Genomic DNA, 14,064 nt, shown 5'->3' with positions numbered 1-14,064 from the left:
CTTCAACACTTCAATAACAAAAAGACAAGTAATCCAGCTGAAAAATGGGCAAAGGCTATGAACAGACACTTCACCCAAGAAGACATTCAGGAGGCTAACAGACACATGGTAAACTTTCACCTAAAGCACAATAAAATAATAAAAAAAGACTACGTAGTTAAAATATAACAAAATAAAAATAAAGCTGCTACTGCTGGGTTGACAGCCCCTGGGCTGGGGGGGTGGGGGGGAACCTTTGTCAACGGAAAAAGTCGGCAGCATTTGCCTGACATTTAGGGTCTTTCCCCATTTGGCCACGTCCACATTTCCAGACTTACCTTTCCCAGCCCCCACCTCCCCATGTCCCCATGACTCTTGCTCCAGCCACACCAGTTTCCTGCTGTGTTCTTGCTTCCCCCAGAGGCCTGCATGCCCCTGCCTTGGTTTACATCCTTGCTGAGGTCTCCACCACACATCAAAGGCCTGTGGGATACCCTGTGGGCCTGTGCTACCAGGGATGCCTCCCCTGACTAGCTCAAAGCTCCCTCCCATACGCTGCGGACCCCTGTGCAACTTCCCAGCAGGCAGCAGCACTATGTGATGTGGACTGCTTGTCTTCTCTCCCTGAATATTTATTACCTGCATGACAACAAGTCCAGTGGATCCTGTTCCTGCTGGGTCCCAGCACAGTGCCTGGCACACAGAGGGCCTCAGCAAACAACTAATGAACAATGAATTTTTCCTGCATAACCCCCTTAAGGGTGAGGATCACAGTTCCTGTTTCACTGATGAAGTGGGAGCTTAGAGATTTGCTCAAGTTCATACAACCTGACAAGCGCAAAGCGGGTCCACCTGGGCTCTGATAAATAGCCTTGCCTCTCCAGCGACACACAAGAAAGTGCTCTAAATAGTCTCTATACCTGACACACAGTAGGGTGGATCAAAATGTAGCCGAGTAATATTTAGGGGATCTTGAATTGTGTGTGAGTATGTGCTTCCTCCCAAGTTTCCCCTTCCCTTCCTTCCTATTTAAGACAATTCACTACTTCATGGCCTCTGAGGATCTAGGCTGAGAGCTTGTTTCCCAAGACCTAAGGAGTGGGGAAGAAATTCTCTCGGTGGCCCTGAAGCTAGAGCATATACCTAGTGTATCTTCCAGCCATTGCATCCAGGTTTTACCTAAGACAAGTGAAGGCCTATGTGCATACAAAGACTTGTACACAAACGTGCATAGCAGCTTTGTTTGTAATCGCTCAAATTAGACACAACCCAAACATCCATCAACAGGTGAATGGATAAACAAACTGTGGCATATCCACACAGGGGATAAAAAAGGAGGAGCTGCTGATATTTGCTACAACGCGGAGGAATCACAAAATAATTTTGCTGAGTGAAAGAAGCCAGACTAAAAAGTGTACATACATACTGTATGATTCCATTTATGTAAAATTCTAAAAGATGCAAACTAATCTACAGTGACAGAAAGCAGACCAGTGGTTGCCTGGGAAGAGAGAGGGGCAGGAGGAGGAGTCTACAAAGGGAAAGCTTTTGTGGGTGATAGGGGTGATTCATTATCTCGTTTGTGGTGATAGTCTAACGGGTGTGTGCATATGTCAAAATTTATCAAATTGTACCCTTTACATATGTGCAACTTATTGTTTGCCGTAGGCTGCTAACCTAAAGGTTGGTGGTTCGAACCCATCCAGTGGCACTGCAGAAGAAAACTCTGGCAATCTGCTTCTGTAAGGATTACAGTCAAGAGAACCCTATGGAGCAATTCTGCTCTAGAACACATGGGGTTGGCATGAGTCAGAATTGACCTTACGGCAATGGGTTTGTTTTGTTTTACTCTATGTTAATTGTAACTCCTATTTTAAAAAAATTTGGAAAATAATAATAAAAAGAAACCGGTGCAGGGGTGAAGCACCAGGGAGAAGCAGAGAGGAAAGGGAGGCTCCCCAAGTGCTCGGGGCTAGGAAAGCTGGGAAAACGAGAGAAGGGAGGGAGAAGTTCGCGTGTCTGGGAGCTGCTGCCTGCTGAAGCCAGTGTCCATGTTCCAGGGCAGGAGAGGGGCCTGGGACCAGGTGGACCAGGAGAGAACTTAAAACCTTGCACTAAGCCACAGATTTTGGGAGCCCTGCAACTGGAGCAGCTCTCACCAAACTGAGAAGCTGGTAATCCTCACTGAGGTTTTCCCTTGGCTCTACCCCCTGCCAGCTTGGCCCTCAGGCCCCCAGAGCCCGGAGAGAGTTCAGAGCCTCCTGTTCTGTCAGGCTGCTCTTTCCTGGGCCATGGGGGCTGGGAAGTTAGCCCCTGCCCTGTCACCAGGGAGCCTTTAAAGGAATAAGAGGGCATTGTCTTTGGACAGAAGTCCCTGGGTGGTGCAAGCAATCAATGTGCTCAGCTGCTAACCAAAAGATTGGAGATTGGAGTCCACCCAGAGTTGCCGCAGAAGAAAGACGTGGTGATCTACTTCCCCAAAATCAGCCACTGAAAACCCTACGGAGCACAGTTCTGCTCTGACACACTTGGGGCCACCATGAGTCAGAGTTGACTCGACGACTGTTTTTTTTTTTGTCTTTGGACAACCAGGGTGCCCAGACACCCTTGCAGGTGAGTTTTCTCCCTCGAGGGCTTCTGTCTAATTACAGACTAACAGAAGTGGGCTCCTAGGGCCCTTGCCTGGAGAAACAAGAAGGGCCTTGAAGGGTGATCTAGGTACTTTGTTGTAAAACCCACTTCTAAAGCCCTAGCGGGCCTCATCAGTCGCATGTCCCATCTGGTAGGTGCAGAATGGGTGCTGTGAGGGCCAGGTGTAGAACTGGGATTAGAATGGGGCCTAGGTCTGGGGTGGTTTTGCTGAGAGACTTGAGGTTCACACTAGCTCAAGGGGGAGCAAAAATTCATATGTGCTTGGCGGGGGCGGGGGGGGAGGAGAGAGGCATGAGAACTGCCCTCAGGAGACCTGTCCCATCTTCTAACCCCATCCCTTCACTTCATAGAGGAGGAAACTGAGGCACAGTGAATGGAAGGAGCACTGGCAAAAGAAGTGTGTTCCTTCAATGCGCTAGTCACATAGTAAGCACACAGTGAGCAGCAAAAGATAACTGAAACAGCGTCTGTGTGTGTGTGTGTGTGAGAGAGACAGAGAGAGAGAGAGATGATGTGTGTGTTTGTGTTGGGGGAGGGTCTATTACCTGTGAACAGACTTACAGATGGATCCTTGGTTTAAGGGGCATTTTTCCTCCTAAGCTCTTCTGCTGACTGGCTAAAACTTATGGATAGGGTTGCCAGATAAAATACAGGGCATCCTGTTAAATTTGAATTTCAGAAAAGTGATGAATAATTTTTTTAGTATAAGTATGACCCATGTACTATTTGGGCTATACTCATACTAAAAAATGTTGTAGTTTATCTGAAATTCAAATTTAACAGGTGCCCCGTATTTTTATTTGCTAAATCTGGCAGCCCTACTTATGGAGGAGGGGCAGGCTACACACAGGGATGCAAATCAGAGAGTATTAATAGATAACCAGGCCTGCATTATGGGTTCAGCAAGTAGGCAAGCAGGGGATGCAAAGGATTAACACGTTTGACTGCTAACCAAAAGGTTGGAGGTTCAAGTCCAGCCATAGGCACCTTGGAGGAAAGGCCTGGTGATCTGCTTCTAAAAAATCGGTCATGAAATCCCTATGGAGCACAGTCCTACTCGGACACACACGGGGTTACCATGAGTTGGACTCGGCTCCATGGCAACTGGTTTAAGTAGGCAAGCAAGCCCTGGGCTGCGGAAGAGGGCAGCTGATGTATCCATAGATCCTTGAGAGGAAAGCAGGCATTTCGTAGCTCACACCTGCTGCCTACCCATCTTACTCATTTTGTCAGGGCTTCACTGCACAGATAACTTTCTCCAGATGGGCCTTAGGAAGAGCTGAACTTGCCTGGTCTTCAGCTGACTGGCAACTTAGGGCAGGCTTCTTCGTAGCCTCTGTTCAGCACAGGAGTTTGTAGGCACCCTAGGACATGTAGTTTTGTGGAGGAGTGAAGAGGAGTGTCAAAGCTGTAGGATTTTTGGTGACCTCAGTGCCTGCTACATTTGGGTAGACCTATATAAAAAAAAAATAAATCCAAGCTTGATTCTCCCTTGGATTGAAGGGCATAATCGGACATGGCCTCCATGCGAGGGCAGATTGTATGAGAGCAGGGGTAGATTTATCTTGTTGCCATTGTTATTAGCTGCCATTGAGTTGACTCCCAAATCACGGTGACCCCACGCACAATGGGATCAGACTGTTGTAATCCATAGTGTTTTCATTGACTGATTTTTAGAAGTAGACCACCAGACCTTTCTTCCTAGTCTTAGTCTGGAAGCTCTGCTGAAACCTGTTCAGCATCACGGCAGCATGCAAGCCTCCACTGATAGATGAGTGGTGGCTGTGCTTTAGGTGCATTGGCCGGGAATCAAACCCAGGTCTTCCACATGGAAGGCGAGAATTCTACCACCACCACCATCACCACCCATTGCCGTTGAGTCAATTCTGACTCGTAGCAACCCTATAGAACTCTACCACTGAACCATTACTGCCCTTAGATAAAAAGAGAAAACTTCTGCTAGCAAGGTGAGTTGGGATAGCCACTTTGCTTCTCTGAATCTCAGCTTCCCCTTTATGGAAGAGTGTAAAAATATTGTCAAAGAAGAAAATCTTGTACTCTGTTAGGAGTGAAAGAAAAGGAGTTTTATTGGGGAATAATACAGCTGTAGCTGGGCAGCACTAAGAAAAAATACGAAGCATTCCACTGTTCAAGCAGAGAGAGGGGTCTATATACATAGCAAACAAAGGAAAGGTAGGGGGATAATGATTAATAATATCGGCTTCAGCTTGAAGTGCTTTGAAATATAAAGGTCAGCCACTTGGCTAGGAAGGAGTGAGTTACCACCTAGGTGAGTGGTGCCAGCCAGTTCGGTTATATATGATTGCAGCCATGAATGTATTTTTCCTGGGAACAAATTGTTTACATCTTGACACATTCTTCTCATGAACGGATGGTTTACATTCTGACCTTTTGCTTTCTGGGAATGCATGTTGGCCCCATCATTCTTACGTCTGACTCAAGTGCCTCCAATTTGAAACTTTTCCATTTACATTTCCCCCTTTTGATCAAGCCTCTGCTAGGAGGCACTGGTCACCCACAATGGAGTAGCCTTTCTTCTGCAAGGACTTTGTCTGTTTTCTTGAGGAGCATCGGTTAATAAAAATTATTGTCTTTACCTTGCCGAGCTAATAGGCCTCATCTTCAGGGTGAGTAAGTTTTATGGAGAACATCTTAACTGACAAGGCCACATTCAAGGAACATTTCTGAGTCAGGACATCATTGCAGAGGTCAAGATGAAACATACTCAGGGAGACAAAAAAGACGTGATTAAACAACACGATCGTTGGAGACAGCCTGTGAAACAGGCACGATTTTATGTGAAGGGTCAAATGGTTTTCATGTGCAGCATTTCATGGATAAAATGCATTGAAACAAAGCAGAAGAGCATTTTATAACTATAATAACAGAGACAATGAGGAATATAAAGTTTCCAAAACAAAGCAGCAATTTCTTCCACCATCTACCCCAAGAGGAAAATCAATTACTTATAATATCAGTTAAGGAAGGAACAGGATCATTAAGGTGAGATACCACATGTTGCATATGATTAATACAGAGTGTAGTATTAGCACCATTGTTAGGAATATAGACACAACAATCAGATTTTGTTATGGCACAGGTCCCTCCTTGGGCTACAGGGAGAATGTCAAGGGCCATTCTATTTTGGAGTGCTACTTTTCTCATCATTGCTATTTCAGCATTGATCTCTTGAAGCCCATAGGCCCTGTCATTTAGGGCAGGGTATACATATTTGGTTAATATTTCTACATGTGCCATAAAATCTTCAAGTCCTATCTGAGACGCGAATACTGCTGCTAAATGATCATGCCGGTGAAACACTGATTCAGACTATCGAGGTCTTAATATGGGTACATTAGCTGGTAAAGGCAGTTCAGTTAAAATACATCCTTCAGTCCAGCCAGGCCCAGAGTGCGTCTTCCAATCCAGTCTGGAGGGAGCCAGGGCCAAAGGTTGGTTCCACGTAGCCAAAAGGTGCTGTTAGGGGTTGCCCAATAGATAGCTGAGTGTTGTAGCCAGTCTGTGGCAAACAATCAGTAGGCTGTAAGGTTATAACCGATGCACATTCAGACCTTGGAAGCCATCCCATAGGTCTGGTGACAGCTGGATTATTTATATGGGTGTGTTTAGATCGTTCCCAGTAAAGGGGAGCGACCTGACTTAGCCTCCCCGCTTAGAGGGTTAACCAGATGAATCCATCTCATAGTTGTTGATACGGACCTACAATATGAGGAGTACTCTTTGTAGATTTGGAAAATTCTTTAGCTAGCTCTTCTCGGGCGACTTAATTTAATAAAGTAAGGGTTGTGTTAAGACTAAAGGTTAAGCTATGGCCTGGGTTTTGCTTAGATCTGAAAAGAGGAAATTTATCAATGGAAAATCTAGTAATAGCAATTTCCTGTGGTCATGAACTATTTTTCTGTTGTTCTTGTATCTATAGATTAAGAGCAACCCAGTCAGATCCCTGTAATGGAGAGACCCATCAGGGAAGGCCAGATTGACTGAGGTTGGAAGGACACCACATAGCCAACAATTAAACCTTTTAAAATGGTGAGCATAAGCATCTGCCCAATCTAGGAAAACGTTAGCAGAGGCATGACTGTAGCAAATGGAAAAAGAAAAAGAAGATAAAGGGGTGCATTTTCAGGCCTGGTCAAGGGTCTTGGGTTAGCCGTCTGCCTCAGATGTCATCTGCTTCTGGCTACAGGAGCCTTTAAATGTAATCTTCAGTTCTCCATTGGGGTGGCCAGTCCAAAGAGGAGTCTTAGCCTTTTTAACTGTGACAAATGGATCCAAGGTTTTATTCTTTCTAATTTGGCTGCATATGGATTGGTGAGAAGACTAAGTATGGTCCTTTCCAATGAGGTTATAATGAGTCTTTTATTTGATGTCTCTTCCAATATACATGTTCTTCTGGGGCAAAGTTAGGCAGAATTCGGGAGTCTAGTGTCTGTTCATCAGAGGCTTCTATAACCTGTGAAAGATATTCTTTAGAATACTGTATTAAAGAGTGGCAATACTTCAGTAATTCAGGTTGAACAATGTTAGGGTTAGTGCAGGCAACATAAGGAAGGACCATGGGTTTCCCAGTAATTATTTCATAGGGGATAAGTTGGTGAGATTGAAATGGTGTGGACCTCAGATTTAAAAGAACTAAACTAAGGACCTTAGTCCAGGATAAATTAAGCGTTTCATAAAGCTTTGCTATTTGGATTTTTATTATTCCATTAGTTCTCTCTACTAGACCAGAAAACTGAGGAAGATAGGGACAACGTAGTTTTTGATAAATGGGAAAAACTTGACACAGTTCTTGGATGACTTGACCGGTGAAATGAGTTCCCCAATCACTACAAAGAGTTTTTGGTGCCCCCCCCAGGTGGGTATGATGTTTTCAAGAAGTTTCTTTGCTACAAAGGCTGCAGTAGCATGATGGCAGGGGAAGGCTTCTACCCAATGTGAAAATCTACAAATCATTACTAATACATGTTTATAATCATTTGAGGGTGGAAGCTCAATAAAACCCAGCTGCTGTTCAAGTGTAGGCCCAGAAGATGAAGGGTATTGTCCAGGTAGGACTTTAAGGTGTTTTCTGGCATTGTAGCAAGGGCAAACAGGTCAATGAGTGGCAATACGTTCGGCAGCCTTGAAAAATTTTCCCACCAATATTTTTTTAAGGTCTCAATTATTTGATCTCATCCCATGTGGGAACCTTCATGTAAGGCTTGTATCATAGGAACATGCAGGAAATTGGGTAGGACAGTTTTCTTATTAGGCCCAGTCTGCAATTTAGTAGCAGGATCTTGGTAAGAGCCTACCCTTTTTCCACCCCTTAATTTCATCTGCTTGGGCTAATTGTTGCTGTTTTAAAAGTTTTTCTAAAGTTAATTTATGAAAGTTAGAGTTATTGATAGGCAAATTTGTGGAATCCCTTTATTTATCATAAGTACAGAAATAACTTGAAGGGCATCAATTCTTCTTTGGTCTTCCTTATTCATTATCCAGCTTTCACATGCATATGAGGCACTTGAAAATACCATGGCTACAAGTTCTAGTGAGGGCAATTAATTCGGTTTGTTGGGCTGAAGTGACTTCACGGAAAGCCTGACTTTCAAGAACTTCAGTAGAAGTCATAATAGTGTATCTAGTTAGTCAGGACTAGTAGGATTAAATTTTAAATAGGAACCATCCAGAAACAAAACTAAATCAGGATTAATTAAAGGGGTCTCTTTTAAGTCTTTCCAAGGGGTTAAAAGTTGCTCAGTCAAGTCTAGACAACCACGTGTAGGACAGTTGTTTTCATTAGTTGTGGGGAGAAAAGTAGCTGGATTTAAACAGGCCACAGAGTGTACTCTGTTAGATACAGCCAGGGGGAGAACTTCATAGGAGGTGAGCCTACTACAGAAAGATGTTGGGTCAAGGCAGAATTAAGTAAGGCAGATACACCATGGGGCACACAAACATCTAAAAAGTTTCCCAACACCGCATCTGCTGTGGTTTCCACTAGTTTAGCAGTAGCAGCTACAGCACTAAGGGAGGGAGGGTGTCCCCTGGCTACAGGATCAAACTGCAGGCTATAATAACCTATCAGTCTTTGTTGTCCTCCATGTTTTTGAGTTAAAAACGCTTAAAGCGTTTCCAGTTACTTCATGCACAAATAAGGAAAAATCTAGGCGGTAATTAGGAAAACCTACAGTGGGCATATTCATTAAAACCTCTTTTATTTGAACTACAGCCTCTTGATCTTCTGGTGCAATTTGGAATGAATTTGGCTCAGAGGCTTTTAAATATTTGTATAAAAGTTGAGCCAAAAAAGTAAAATTATTGGAAATCCAGGTCTGACAGTAGCTGCAGAGTCCTAGAAACCCCCGAAGCGGTTTCTTTGTTTTGGGTATAGGAAAGACAATAGCTTCTTTCCATCTAGAATCAATAGAGATGCCTTCTGCAGAAATTAGGTGGCCCAAATATTTAACAGACGGCTGAACTAACTGTAATTTTTCTTTGGAAACCTTACGTCCACCAGCAGCCAGATGTTTTAATAGTTATACTGTCGTTAAGGCAGGCTTTTTGAGGGGTTGAGCAAACTAGCAAATCATCAATGTATTGCAGCAATGTGGTTTGTTTGTAAACTGTAAAGACTGCAAATCCACATGCAGAATCCAAGAAAAATAGGTGGGAGATTCAGTAAATCCTGGCAGCATTAGAGTCCAGGTAAATTGTTGATTTTCCCAAGAAAAAGCAAACAAATATTGACTTTCAGAATGTATAGGAATACTGAAAAAGGCACTGCAAAGATCCACAACTGTAAAATGAGTTGCATCTGAAAGGACATTGGAAAGTAATAAATGAGGATTAGGGACTACTAGGAATCTAGGAATAATAATATGGCTGACTGCATGCAAATCTTGAACAAATCTCCAGCCCCTATTATTATTTTTTAAACTGGAAGAACAGGAATATTACAAGGGCTGGTACAACGGACAACTAAACCTTTAGAAAGGAAATCTTGTATGATGGGAGCTAGTCCTTTTTTCATTTCTCATTTGAGTGTACCTAGATTTCACTCACCCTTCCCTTCCTAATGCATCTAGATTTTTCTTTGCAGACCCCCTTCTCCTTCATTTTATAACAACCATGTGATTTGGGAGAGACTGATCTGACTCCAATTCCAGGAGAGGGTCTGGTTGGCCAAAGCCAGCCAGTATAATATTATGTCCTTTACTACAATGATTGATTCAAGTGTGGGCATGGAAAAATGAAAAGAAACCAGGTCCTTGATGATATCAATACACTGCTGGATTAAACTTGCCCTGAAGCCTATTCCAACCATGTACTTTCCAGTTACAAGAGCCAATAAATCTCTGTAAGGCATATGTTGACATTAGTTGTCTATCTTCTATAAAGGGTCCTCACTGACACATATCTCCATAGCATTCAATACTGTTGACTGCCTTCTGCTTAAGTAACAGAAAACTGAAGTAATAGTGACTTAAACATGTGTTGTGGATTAAATTGTATTCCCCCAAAAGATATGTTGAAGCCCCAACCTCTGTAACTGTGAATGTGACTCTATAAAAATAGGGTCTTTGAAAATATTATCTGAGGTCATACTGGAGTAGGGTGGGTCCTAATTCTATATGACTGATGATCTTATAAAAGAGGAGAAAAGACACAGAGACAGGGAGACAAAGGATGCCATGTGATGCCAAAACTGTAAGCCAAGGAACACCTGGATCTACCAGGAGCTGGGAGAGAGGCACAGAACAGATTCTCCCTCAAGCCTCAGAAAGAATCAACATGGCTGACACCCTGATCTGAGACTCCCAGCCTCCAGAACTGTGGGAGAATAAATTTCTGTTCTTATAAGCCATCCAGTTGTGGTATTTTGTTACAGCAGCCCTAGGAAACTAATAGAACATATTAGAGGCTTTTTTTTTGGTTTTGGTTGTTGCCCTTATGTAACCAGAATTCTGAAGGGAGTTGGTTGCTAGTGTTAGAGTCATTTCAGCAGCTCCAAGATGTCAGAGCAATTCTCTCAGCTTTCCCCCTCATGATCCCAAGATGACTTCAGGTACAGCCATCACATCCATGGTCAGGACAGAAAGACTGAGGGGAAGGCGGTAGAGGCACCATTACCAGTAGGCTTCTAATTAATGTCCCATTGGTCAGAACCGAGCCACATGGCCACCTAGCTGCAAGGAAGTCTAGGAAGGCAAGTTTTTAGCCCCTGTAGTAGAGACAGGCCAGCTAGACAGGGTTTAGAGTGAGGTCAAAACAAGCTGGCCTACAGTATCTTCCTCAGGCTTCGGGACTCCTTGCTGGAGCCCTCTCCCGTCTTCCACAGCTTTGCTTTTGGTGTTCCTAGGGCCCTTCTCCCGACTTCTGCTATCCTCTGGCAAGCATATCTGTTGCTCGAAGACTATGTCTCTTGGCCCAATCGCTCTCCTGTGTTGCTGACCTGCTTGCTCAGCTATCTGCTCATCATCTCCACCTGATGGCTATAGGCACCTGGCCCATTAGCCAAATGTAAACATCACCTCCCAAGTTCTCATCTGACGTCACCAGAGTCAACTGCTGTCCTCAGTATCTGGGAACCTAGATTTGCTCTGGGCACTTGTGATTACGAAGCAAAGGACAGCTACCTTCTGGAGCCTCACAGCTGGAGGGGAGGCAAGGCAGGGTGGGATGTTGGCACATATGGAGGAAGAGAGCCTCAGAAGAAACAAAGTGCTGTTACTGTAGACTCGTTTTCCAGCTTTGACTGAAATTCTTATGAGTCCACAGTGTGATGTCTATTGATCTGCCTTCTATGACTCAAGGCCCTAGAATGGCCTCAGGAATAGCCCTCTGATTTCCCAAGGTCTGGTCAGAGACCTTGTGGCTTCACATAGTCCCTAACCTCCAGGGGTTTGAGACTAATCTGCATCATAGCCCAGGTCTTGCTCAGAAAGTAGCACCAAGTAACCACCAGGTGCTGTTGAGTCGATTCCGACTCTCGGGGCTCCAGTGTGTGTCAGAGCAGAAGTGTGCTCCATAGGGTTTTCAAGGACTGATTTTCTGGAAGTAGATCCCCAGGCCTTTCTTCTGGGGTGCCTATGGATGGACTCAAACTGCCAACCTTTTGGTAAGCAGCCAAGCACTTAATTGTTTGTGCCACCCAGGGACTCCAAGTAGGCCCCCAAGAATGTTTGAAGGAAGGAAGGGAGGCAGGCAGACAGGCAGGCAAAAGAAAGAAAGAAGCACAGGCCTGGGAGTATGAAAACCCAAGCCTAACCCTGGCTCTTTTTTCTCTGTCTGTAACCTCAGGTCGCCTCCCTCTGTGAGCCTGAATTTCCTTTTCTGCAAAAAGAAGGCCTGGATTAGATCACTCCCCAGGTCTCTTCTAGCCCTGACATTCTGTGATTTTCTAATTTCCTTCAGACTCCAGGGGCCTGCAGACCCCATGCTAATATGTATGAATAAAACATGGGCATCCTAAAGCTCTAAATATTGCAAGTATTTGCTTTGGATTTGTTCTCACTTAACTGTGTGGTAGGCAGGGCCCAGCTGGGTCCCCACAGCCTCCTGTTTTGATTGCTCAAGTGTGGCCCGGCTTCAGTGGCATCACCGGGGGAAGGGGAGGGGGTGTGCAGAGAGTGTAGACAGCACCCCCTGACACTGTCAGAGAGGGTGACACCAAAATGACCCCAGGGTCTGTGGCAGTGGTCGTGCTAGTGGTGGGCGAGCTGGTGCCATTAGGGAAGGTGCTGCCAAGGTGGTGGCATCACTAGGGTTGGTATCACTCATCATCACCCCCCATCACCTGCCAGCTACTAGGGTTAGTGTCACCCAGTGCAGTAAATCATCACTCACCCTGGTCACCTGCCAATCACTAGGATTAGTGTCACCCAGTGTGGTAACTTGTCACCGCCACCCAAGTCACCCACCAGTCACTAGGGTTAGTGTCACTCAGTGCATTAACTCACCCCACCCCCTCCATCACCTGCCAGTGAGAGGAGAGTCTCCACTTCGGCCAGTGGGAAAACCGAGGAGCCGAAGAGAGCCAAGGCAGGGCTGGGCCCTCGCTTCCTTGGCTCTCTCTACACGCTGGCCCCTGAGCATTGGTGTGCCAAGCCCTAATTCCACTGCATTGTGGGCATTTCCCTTGGGCGTCTGCCTGGCACTTTCACACTTTATATGTCCAACCTAGTCTACCCTGGAAGGCAGCCTGTCCTCTGGTCCAGTTGAGCACGTCCTGGAAGTTTAACCGCTGTCCTCTACGGGCTGCAGCTAGATCTTAGCTTTCTTCTGTGGGGACTCAACAGATATAATTTTTTTTTTAATTTTAATGTTTTTAAAAAAAATTAATAGACTTTGGAAAAAATTCTTGTGGTGAAAATATACAAAACAAAGCATACACCAATTCAACGGTTTCTACATGTACAATTCAGTAACATCGATTACATTCTTCAAGTTGTGCAACCATTCTCACTGTCCTTTTCCAAATCATTCCATCAGCATTAACATAAACTCAGTACCCTCTAACCAGAAAAAAACCCCTTTTTCCCCTCCCTCCCAGCGATGGTAACCACTAATAATTTTTGGTTTCTATGTATTTGCTGATTTCATGTAAGTGGGATTTGTCTTTTTGTGACTGACTTATTTTGCTCGGTATGATGTTTCCAAGGTTTGTCCATGTTGTAGCATGCATCGGGACTTCACTTCTCTTTATGGCTGAGTAGTATTTTATTGTATGTATATACCACGTTTTGTTTATCCATTCATCTGTTGATGGACATTTAGGTTGCTTCCACCTTTTTGCTATTGTGAACAGTGCTGCAGCGAACATTGGTGTACAGCTGTCTGTGTTGCTGCCTTCACTTCTTCTGGGTATGTACCTTGGATTAGGATTGTGGGGTCAGAAAAATTGTACAGAAGGTATAGAATTTCCATATACCTCCTCCCCCTTCTATTGCTAACATCTTGCACTGGTGTGGTCATTTGTTACAAATGATGAATCAGCATTTGATACGTTATTATTAATTAAAGTTCATAATTCACATTAGGGTTCACTCTTTGTGTTGTACAGGTCTATGGGTTTTGACAAATGCATAATGTCATGTGTTCACGAGTACAGTGTCATACAGAATAGTTTCACAGTTCTTAAAATGCCCTGTGCTCCACCTATTCATTCCTCCCTTCCTCCATCTTCCTGAATCCCTGGCAGCCAGTGATCTTTTCACTGTCCCTATAGATTTGCCTTTTCCAGAAAGTCATATAGTTGGAATCATAAAGTGTGTAGCATTTTTTGGACTGGCTTCTTTCGCTGAGCAATATGCATTTAAATTTCCTCCATGTCTTTTCGTGGCTCATTTCTTTTTTATTGCCGAATAATATTCCATTGTATGGATGTACCACTCAACATATAGATGTAAC

The sequence above is a fragment of the Elephas maximus genome, chromosome X (assembly GCF_024166365.1).
Source record: "Elephas maximus indicus isolate mEleMax1 chromosome X, mEleMax1 primary haplotype, whole genome shotgun sequence".
NCBI classification, from domain to species: Eukaryota; Metazoa; Chordata; class Mammalia; order Proboscidea; family Elephantidae; genus Elephas; species Elephas maximus.
The sequence above is the reverse complement of the archived record's forward strand: the minus strand, read 5'-3'. Positions refer to the sequence as shown.